The following is a 10231-nucleotide window of genomic DNA, read 5'->3' on the forward strand; positions in this document are numbered from 1 at the left end:
TCGCAAGTTGAATTCAGAAGCACAAAAGAAATTAATGTTCTTTGTTCTCTATGTACTTATATGATACAGGAGATCAACACGACCGAGACGACATCAGCAAACGATGACTCGACATCTTAACTTGAGTCGAGTCAACAATTGAGATGACTAAACAGATGTATGAGATGAGACTCGACTCAAACCAGCCTAGATGAACAGACAACTCGAGGAGATGAGTAAAGATGATGACTTGAGTCAAAGAAACCTCACCGAGACCCCAGTCGATAGGACGGAATGACACACCCTAGTTGACATGAAGGGCATTGTTAGTCGGCACATGCGAGTTGATACAAAGGGCAGAACTACTCGACATACTTAGTCAACTCATGTCTAGTCGACAAGAAATGTGGTACTACTAGGCACGCCTTGTGTCGAATCGGCAAAAAAATAGGAAAGGAGTTTTGTTTTGGTTATTTCCTTTCAGAATTAGAGTTTTTTTATTAGGGTTAGGATAGGGTTAGTTGGCTATAAATATTAGTTCCTTTTGTAAATCTAGAATTAACTTTTCAATTATTCAAGTAAGAGAATTTTTCTCCTTGTTTTCATTCTCAAACTTGAGAAACTTAGATCCTGTGGATTCAAGCTCGTGAAATACCTGCTATTGTTAGGGCTCGTCGGCATCGGAATGATATCTAATCGGCCTTCTCGTTTCTACGTCTGTATTAAGTGGTATCAGAGCTTCGACTTCAACATCCTCGACAATGGTAGGTGACGGTGAGAAGGAGCATTCTCTATAGGATCTTCCGTAGGGATGGATTCTATGGATGGAAGATTTGGTACGTTGGAGGTGTCTCTTCAAAACCTTCAACCAGACATTGAAGGACTTACCCTTCACCTCAACAATGGGGGTAACTTTATCGATGGTCTTCACCTAAGCGAACCTAGAGTTAGGCGTCCATGACATCCACCCTTATACAATCCCCAACCTCCTCCAATTCATCCCGCCTATATCAACCACGTCCAAACCAACCCCCTCTATATTAACCCCCTCCTCATCATTGATGACATCCTAACCAACCCCCCTCCCATGATGAATCCAGTGACTAAGGAGAGGACTATGGTGCCTAATTTGAGGGACCATGGTATGACAATGTCTCGAGCGAAGAAGAAGGTGGGCAACCTTATGGCAGAGGTCAGGGAAGAGGCTTCAACCCTCATCGCAACTATCACCGATAGGGCAGCCATCACCATGACCAAGAGTACTGGATGAAGGTAGAGCTCCCTTCCTTTGAAGGAAATCTGGACTTAGAGGCTTTTCTGGTTGGCTCTACGAAGTGAAGAAGTTTTTTGAGATGGCTAATATTCTCGAAGTAAACCAGGTGAAGTTTGTGGCATATCGTCTCAAAGGAGAAGCTGTGATATGGTGGGATCAGACTCAAAACACAAGGTGATGACAAGACAAGCAACCAGTTCGTGTTTGGCAACGCATAAAGTAGTTACTATAAGCTAGGTTCCTACCACCTGACTACTAACAAATTCTCTATAACCAGTTCGAGCATTGTCATCAAGGACTCAGATTAGTAAGTGCCTATACCGAAGAGTTCTTCCGTCTTACTTCTCGTTGTGATTTGTCTATGAGTGAGGAGCAACTCGTGGCAAAGTATATCATAGGTTTGAAGTAGTTAATTCAAGACAAGGTGGCCATCCACAACATGTACTCTGTGGACGAAGCCCATAACAAGGCTCTCAAGATGGAAATATTGGCCTCTAAGACACCACCTTTCAGGAGAACCGATCAGGGAAGTTCGGCCAAGAAGGCAAGAGGTGAGTCAGCAAGGCCCAGGATGACTGATCAGTCTAATCCTTCATGATCAATTGAGTGGTTGACAAATCAACCACCATCCCAGATGACTTAATCAAATCAGTATGCTAAGCCGACTGTACGGAAGTGTTTCTAATGTCTCCAACCAGGGCATATATACAACGAGTGCCCGTAGTGGCGGAAGGTCAATATAGTGAATTATGAAGAGGCAGAAGACAGACACACAACATCTGATGTAGAGTATGAGGAAGATGTTACAGAGATTAAGGGCGATAATGTGTCATGTTTTGTACAATGACTTCTATGCGCCCAGAAGACTCCAGATTCATCACAATAACATCAAATCTTCTTTTCTAAGTGTTCAGTCAATAACAAGGTGTGCACCCTCATCATTGACAATAAAAGCTATGAGAATATATTGTCAAATGCCTTGGTAGATCACTTGAAATGCCGATCGAGACTAAGCATGTCCCTTACACCATCGGATGGATCAAGAAGGGTCCCTCCGCGAAGGTGACTGAAGTATGCCGCGTGCCACTATCACTAGGTAAGACTTATAGCGATTCTATTGTTTGTGATGTTGTGGATATGGACACGTGTCATGTATTGTTGGGACAATCATGGTAGTATGATGTTGATGCTAAGCATGATGGTATGAAAAACGAGTACTTTTTTATGTGGATGAATAAGAAGATCATCCTAACACCTATTCCACCTTCTCCAAAGCACCCCAAAGATGAACAGTCCAAATGTAAATCTCTATGTAACAAGGGAGAGTTTCTTCCGAGTCAAAAGAGTTGAAGCAAAGGTTTACTTTAGTTATGAAGGAGGAAGTAAAGACACCCATTGAGGTCCCATAGAAGATGAAATCGCTGCTTAAGGAGTTTGAAGTGTTGATTCCTGAAGAGCTGCCAGCGGGTCTTCCTCCCATGAGGAATATTCAGCACCTCATTGATTTCATTTCGGGTTCAATCCTTCCTAATCTCCCTCATTTTCGCATGAACCTGTAGGAGAAGAAGATATTTTAGGACACCATTGAGGACCTTATTAAGAAAGACCACATCCGAGAGAGTATGAGTCCATACGTAGTTCCGACCCTATTAACACCAAAGAAGGATGGGAGTTGGTGGATGTGTGTAGATAGTAGAGCTATTAACAAGATCACAATCCGCTACAGGTTCCTAATCTCGTAACTAGACAACATGTTGGATCAGTTGGGAGACGTGAGCGTCTTTTCAAAGGTTGACTTGAGGAGTGGCTATCATCAGATCTGAATCTGATCCGGTGATGAGTGGAAGACTGCATTCAAGAGTAGTGAGGGCTTCTATAAATGGTTAGTGATGCCTTTTGGGTTGTCAAACGCTCCAAGCACCTTTATGCTTTTGATGAACCAAATTCTGAAGCCTTTCTTTGGAAAATTTGTAGTCGTCTACTTTGATGACATTCTCATCTATAGCCAAGATGAACAGGAACATATGTTGCATCTCTGAGAAGTCTTCCAAGTGCTAAAGGAAAATAAACTTTACATTAACCTTAAGAAGTGTGTGTTCTTGACGATCAAGCTAGTGTTTTTAGGGTTTGTGGTAAGCTCGTTGGGGATCCAAGTCAACAAGGAAAAAGTTAAGGCAATCAAGGATTGGCCTACTCCAACAAGTGTTATGGAAGTAAGAAGTTTTCATAGGTTAGCATCTTTTTATCAGTATTTGATTCGTAATTTTAATCCTATAGTTGCTCCCATGATGAATTGCTTGAAGAAGAAGGGTGTTTTCGAGTGGACCGATGAAGCAAATGCAGCTTTTGCCTTTATCAAGGAGAAGATTATCACTACACCTATCTTAGCATTTTTGGACTTCTACAAGCTCTTTAAGCTTGAATGTGATGCATGTGGTGTCAGTATTGGAGCAGTTCTCTCTCAAGAGAAGCACCCCATAGCATTCTTGAGTGAGAAGTTGAATAAAACTCGGCAGAAGTGGAGTACTTACGAGCAAGAGTTGTATGTTGTTTTTCATTCTTTGATGACTTGGGAGAGTTACCTCATTGCTAACGACTTCGTGATTTACTCCGATCATCAGTCTCTTCAACACTTCAAGAATCAGAAGTATATCAACAAAATGCATGGATGTTGGGCTTCATACTTTGAACAGTTCAATTTCACTTTGCGACATAAGTCAAGAGTCGATAATAAGGTGCCCGATGCTTTGAGTCGGCGGGTATCTTTATTAAGCATATTGCAAGATAAAGTTGTTGCTTTTGATAGTTTGAAAGAGCTTTATATTGATAATGAAGACTTTCAGAAGGTTTGGGCAAAGTGTTTGACAAGACGACCCATAGGAGACTTCATTATTATGTATGGCTTTCTATTTAAAGGAAATCGGCTTTGTATTCCAAAGACGTCATTGAGGAAAAAGATAGTTCAAGACTTACATGGTGGTGGACTTGGTGGACACTTTGGCCAAGACAAGACTGTTTTGAGTCTTGAGGAGAGATACTATTGGCCAAATTTGAGGAAGGATATAGCGATACTTGTGAGGAGTTGTCAAGTGTGCCAAGTTGCAAACGGGCAAGTGCAAAATACTAGTTTGCATACTCCTCTACCTATACCCATGGATATATGGGAAGATTTGAATATGGACTGTGTTGGGACTTCCCCAAGCACAAAGAGGCGTAGATTCAGTCTTTGTGGTAGTGGATCGATTTTCTTAGATGGCTCCCTTCATCCCGTGTTGTAAGACTTTAGATGCACAACATGTTACTTGGCTATTCTTTCAAGAGTGGTTTGGCTATATGGTGTTCCTAGTTCTATTGTTTCGGACAGGGATACTAGGTTCTTAGCGACTTTTTGGACTACTTTATGGCACGACATTTTGGCACTTTATTGAAGTATTCTAGTACAACCCACCTTCAAATGGATGGACAAACAGAAGTAGTCAATCAGACTTTAGGGAACTTGATTCGATGCATATATGGAGAGAAGCCAATGATGTGGGATCAAGCTATACCTCAAGCTAAATTCGCCTACAACTTGACTGTTCATAGTTCCACATGTATGTTTCCTTTTTCTATTGTTTACAGGAAGACCCATCGACATCTCCAAGATTTGTTAAAGTTACCGACAAGTAGCAAGTTCAGCGAGGCAACAAGTTCAATGGCCGAGAATACTTTCAACGTTCAGGAGAAAGTGCGTACAAAGCTCAAAAAGGCTAATGCAAAGTTCAAGGCGAGAGCAGACAAGAAGAGGCGACTCAAGGTGTTCAATGAAGGAGACATGGTGATGGTTTACTTACGGAAAGAGCGGATGCCGACTGGAATATACAGCAAGATTAAACCAAAAAGATATGGACCGTTCAAGATTCTCAAAAAGATCAATGACAATACATATGTTGTGGATCTTCTAGAAGGAATGGCTATGTCTAAGACATTCAACGTGAGATCAATGACAATACATATGTTGTGGATCTTCTAGAAGGAATGGCTATGTCTAAGACATTCAACGTGGCAGATATTTCTGACTGTTGTGGATCTTCTAGAAGGAATGGCTATGTCTAAGACATTCAACGTGGCAGATATTTCTGACTATCATCTTTCAATCAAGTTGTATTCAAGTGATGCGAACTCAGAGACGAGTTCTTTTGAAGGAGGAACTGATACTGGAGATCTACATGACCAAGACGACAACAACGGACAACGACTTGACATCAGCTGACGGCGACTCGACATCTCAACTCGAGTTAAGTCAATAGTCGAGATGACTAAACAGATGAATGAGATGAGACTCGACCCAAACCAGCCTAGATGAACAAATGACTCGAGGAGACGAGTCGAGATGATGACACGAGTCAAAGCAACCCAGCCGAGACCCCAGTCGATAGGACGAGACCCCAACTGAGACCCCAGTCGAGACCTCAGCCAAGACCCTAGTCGACAGGATGGAGCGACACACCCTAGTGTGACACTAAGGGCGGTGCTAGTCAACACATGCCAGTCGACACGAATGGTGGTACTACTCGACTTCTTAGTCGACTCATGTCCAGTCGGCACGAAAGGCGGTACTACTCAGCACGCCTCGTGTAGACTCGACAAACAGAATAGGAAAAGAGTTTTGTTTTGGTTATTTCCTTTTAGGATTAGAGTTTTTTTTTATTAGGGTTAGGATAGGGTCAGTTGGCTATAAATATTAGTTCATTTTATAAATCTAGAATTAACTTTTTAATTATTCAATTAAGAGAATTTTTCTCCTTGTTTTCGTTTTCAAACTTGAGAAACTTAGAGCTTGTGGATTCAAGCTCGTGAAATACCTGCTATTGTCAGCACTTGTCGGCATCAGAACGATATCCGATTGGCCTCCCCGTTTCTACGTCTGCGTCATTAAATCCTACCTCTTAGAATTGGCTGTAATTTTCTGAAATAGGTGAGTTCTGTTGGAGTTATCGGTGCTCGATCATCAGTAAGTTCATGTGTTCCATCTCTCTTACAAGAAATCAAAGAGGTATTTCCACTTCATTCCTACACTTTCTTGTTGTACCTTAATATAGTTATATCTGGTTTCTATAGTGAAACGTCTTTATTTGTTTAGGTTTAATTTTTTTTATTTTTTTATAGTTGAAATATCATTTAACACAAACTGACAGTAGTATCATAAGATACACTATAACATGGTGCGACATGGTAGTAATAAAATTTAATTTTGTTAAGTAATAATATGCTTAATTGAAGATCTTTCAGAAAAAGCAGTGAATTCAATAAAAGTAGAAAAATGCATTTTTTGTGTATGTGTACGTTTAAACATTTTTAGCAATTTTTTGGTGTGGTACTCTAAACTAAACCCTAAATGGAATAAATACATGAGACACGACGGACCACATTGTGAGAAGCATCGATGTCACAAGATTAAATGACAAATATGGTTATTTCACTATTTGTGAATTATAAAGAGTAATTTGGACGAAACGAGTGCAGAGGAATTACCTTATTGTTTTATTTATTCCTTTCTATTATTGAGAGAGAAGTATACATATCAATGTTAAGTTTTAAGTTTAAAAAGAGGGAAAAAACGAGAAATCAGACTGCAATCATCAATCATATCATCAAAGTCACTACTACAAAACAGGCCAGCCTCAACAGTTTGAACCGTTGGGGGCAGATAGTGACCCCAATGATTGAAACCGTTGGGGTAAAAAACCCATTGGTAAAAATTGTGTTGGGGGCAAAGTTAGCCCAAACAGTTGTTTTAGCAGCACCAACTATTTCAACCGTTGGTCCCGATATTTTTTAATTTAATTTTTAAAATATAAAAAACCCAACACCAATGGTTGAAACCATTGGTGCAAATATCAGCACCAACGGTTTTAACCGTTGGTGCTTCTTGAAACCATTGGTGCTGTTATTTGCGCAAACGCTTGAAACCATTGGTGCAAAAACGTGCACACCTCATGCACCTTATCAGTCTGTTCACAACAATATTCCCACGCAATTATACAACCAAAAACATAAATATGTCATAAAATAAATTCAATATCCTAACACCATGCGCAATTATAAGCCAAAACGAAAAATTTACTAAAATGAAATGCGAGTAGTAAATTTTAAACAACTAAATCACAAACATAAAGAGTATCCAAAATACAATGTCTCAAATATCTAAAAAGTGCAAGTCACTGCTGACCGAATCGAAGAAAATCGACAAAAGCCTTGCAGTGTCCTCCTTGCCGTAGCCCTCCTGCGTTAAGCCCCTTAACAATCCCCGCTGTCAACTTGCAAGAGAATTTTGTGCTGAAATATCCTGAGGAGAATGCTGAGCAGCAGAAGTAGAACCCTGAGCATCCGGAGAAGGCTGAGCAGAAGCCGATTGAGTAGCCGGAACAACAGAAGGTGGATGAGCGGTATGATGATCAACCTGTAAAGTATAACTATTGATTTTTAGAGGGCACGTTACGATGAATCTCACACAAATATGTAATTTAATAAATATACAAATAGTCACAATTTTACATTGTAATATCCTTGATCAAATTGCATGTTTTAAAGAGTTGATTGATAGAGTGAAGCAAATATTCAGCTTGAGAGAAAAATCTGAGGCAGGGGAATCAATTGAATGCAAGTCATCTGCAAGAAAAAACTTAGACTAAATCTGGCAACAGCATACTAATTTTATAAAGAAAACAATGAATAAATTTGTCTCATGAAACAATTTTTAAATCAACAACAATTTCTCATGGTTTTACGAGCATTAGATGCATCAATGACACATACAAACAAAGGAAGTAATTCGGTCCACAGTCATCATATAACAAGAGCTAATCTGCAATACAAATCATACTCTATATGCATGACTTCTCTATTGTTTAAGACAACTTTGTCTTAAGACCAAGCTCAACTGTCCCGATAGTATGCCGCATAGAGGCGCTGAGAAGACTCCCAACTGTCACAAAGACAGAGCGAAGACACAAAATAAACGTGCTATTTATTACGCCACAGAGAGTAATGTCGTATTCAACAATTGCCAACCATACACGTCGCTCAATAAGGCATATGCATTCTTAATTAGGAAGACAGTCAATTGCAGCATTACTCAAAATATTGTCCATCATTCCAAGAGTTCAAACTCAGAAATGCCCCTATGGTTTGCGTCATAAATCTATTAAGCCCTCAGACTATTATTTGGATCTATTAAGCCCCTATATTTTTTATTTTGAATCTATTTAGCCCCTATGGTGTTTCTTCATAACTAAAAAGTAGATTCAATAAGACAAAAATACCCTTTTTTAGTTATGGAGAAACATCATAGGGGCTAAATAGATTCAAAATAAAAAGCATAGGGGCTTAATAGATCCAAATAATAGTTTGGGGGCTTAATAGATTTACAGCGCAAACCACAAGGGCCTTTCTGAGTTTGTCTTAAGGATACGAAAACTATCATTACCGACAACACAGTACAAAAAATCACCTGAGGTTTTGAAGGGTTTCGACGAGGCGAGGCCAATGGATGACAATAGATCAGACACGTTATAGAAATGGAGGCCAATGGACGACAATGCGTCGGAATTTAGTGAGGCACACTTAAATTAGTTCTCACTTCAACTTCGACTTGGCTGAAATTAACTGAAAGAGTTGTGGAGTTATGAATCACATGGACCTTTGCAAATTGCAAGTCAAGAGACAACTGCCCAATTGACTTTTCTGGTTTCCAGAGTCCACACTCTTCCTTCGGATTTACTCTTCTGCATGAGAGTAATAAGTTTTTAACATGGAAGGTCACTGACAATGTCTCTCAATTAAAGTCTATAAGATCCATCTTAATGAGAAAAAGTCGCATCCGTAGGCGATGCTTCCTCTATCTCATAAATAAATAGATATCAAGGGAGGAGGAAAAAGTTGAAGGCAAGTAAACAGTGGACTATAGAAACAGCAAAAACATTGGAGAAGAACAAGATTTTTGGAGCATGAAAAACTTTGGGTGCCTGCTGGTCGATCGCGAACTTTGGGGCGGTCGACCGGAAATGTGCACAGCCTCAGGGAGTTTTTTGGACTTGGTGATAGTCGACCGTCAAACCCTATAATCGATACTGGGTTTCTGTCTTTCTAGTCGGTCGACTGCGACGATTTCTGTGGTCGACTACCAGTCGGGTCAGGCCAGATTTGATTTTCCTGTTCTGTTTGGGATTTGTTTGGTATAAATACAAACACGTTTTAGGATTTCTGTGAAGCAATTGAAAGGGTTGTATTGAGCACAGAAACGAGAGTTTTTTTTCTAGGCTATTGGTTTAGGATTTTTATTGAGAGATTAGAGAGATTTGTTTGAAAGATTTGAGTAATTTTGCAATCTCTATTTATACTCTCCCTTCTCTATTAGTGAAAACTCATCATCTTCTTGCCCCGTGGACGTAAGCAACTTGCCGAACCGCGTAAAATTCGTTGTTTATGTTCGTGCCGTTATTTTTTATTGTGTTTGACCTTCTCTCTCAACGTTTGTGTTTGCCCTCGCAACCCAACATGTGATATCAGAGCCCAGGCTATGCTTGAAGATTAGGTGGAGTAGATCACTTTGGAAGCTCGTCTAGGATTTTAGTTGGTGAAAAAGGTGGGATTTTTACTATTGTGGATATTATCTTCCGTCGTGTGGATCTTTTGGAGGCTCTTATTAGGGTTTTAATTGGAGGTAAAAATCTATCTTTCTTGTAGTTTGGATCTATCTTTCAGTTTGATCCGTATTGGTTTGTTGGTATTTTGAGGAAAATGGCTGAAAAAGAAGGTGTTGAAAGTGGTTCTTCTGGCGTGAAGACCGTTCAAAGTTTGAATATCCACTCTATGAAGATAGATGTAAAAAAATTTAATGGTACGAACAACTTTAGATTATGAAAATGTGAAGTTTTGGATACGCTGAATGCGCAAAATTTAGAAGATACTTTGGAGTTATATAGCAAGCCGGATGAC

Source organism: Asparagus officinalis, chromosome 3 (assembly GCF_001876935.1).
Source record: "Asparagus officinalis chromosome 3, Aspof.V1, whole genome shotgun sequence".
Taxonomy (NCBI): domain Eukaryota; kingdom Viridiplantae; phylum Streptophyta; class Magnoliopsida; order Asparagales; family Asparagaceae; genus Asparagus; species Asparagus officinalis.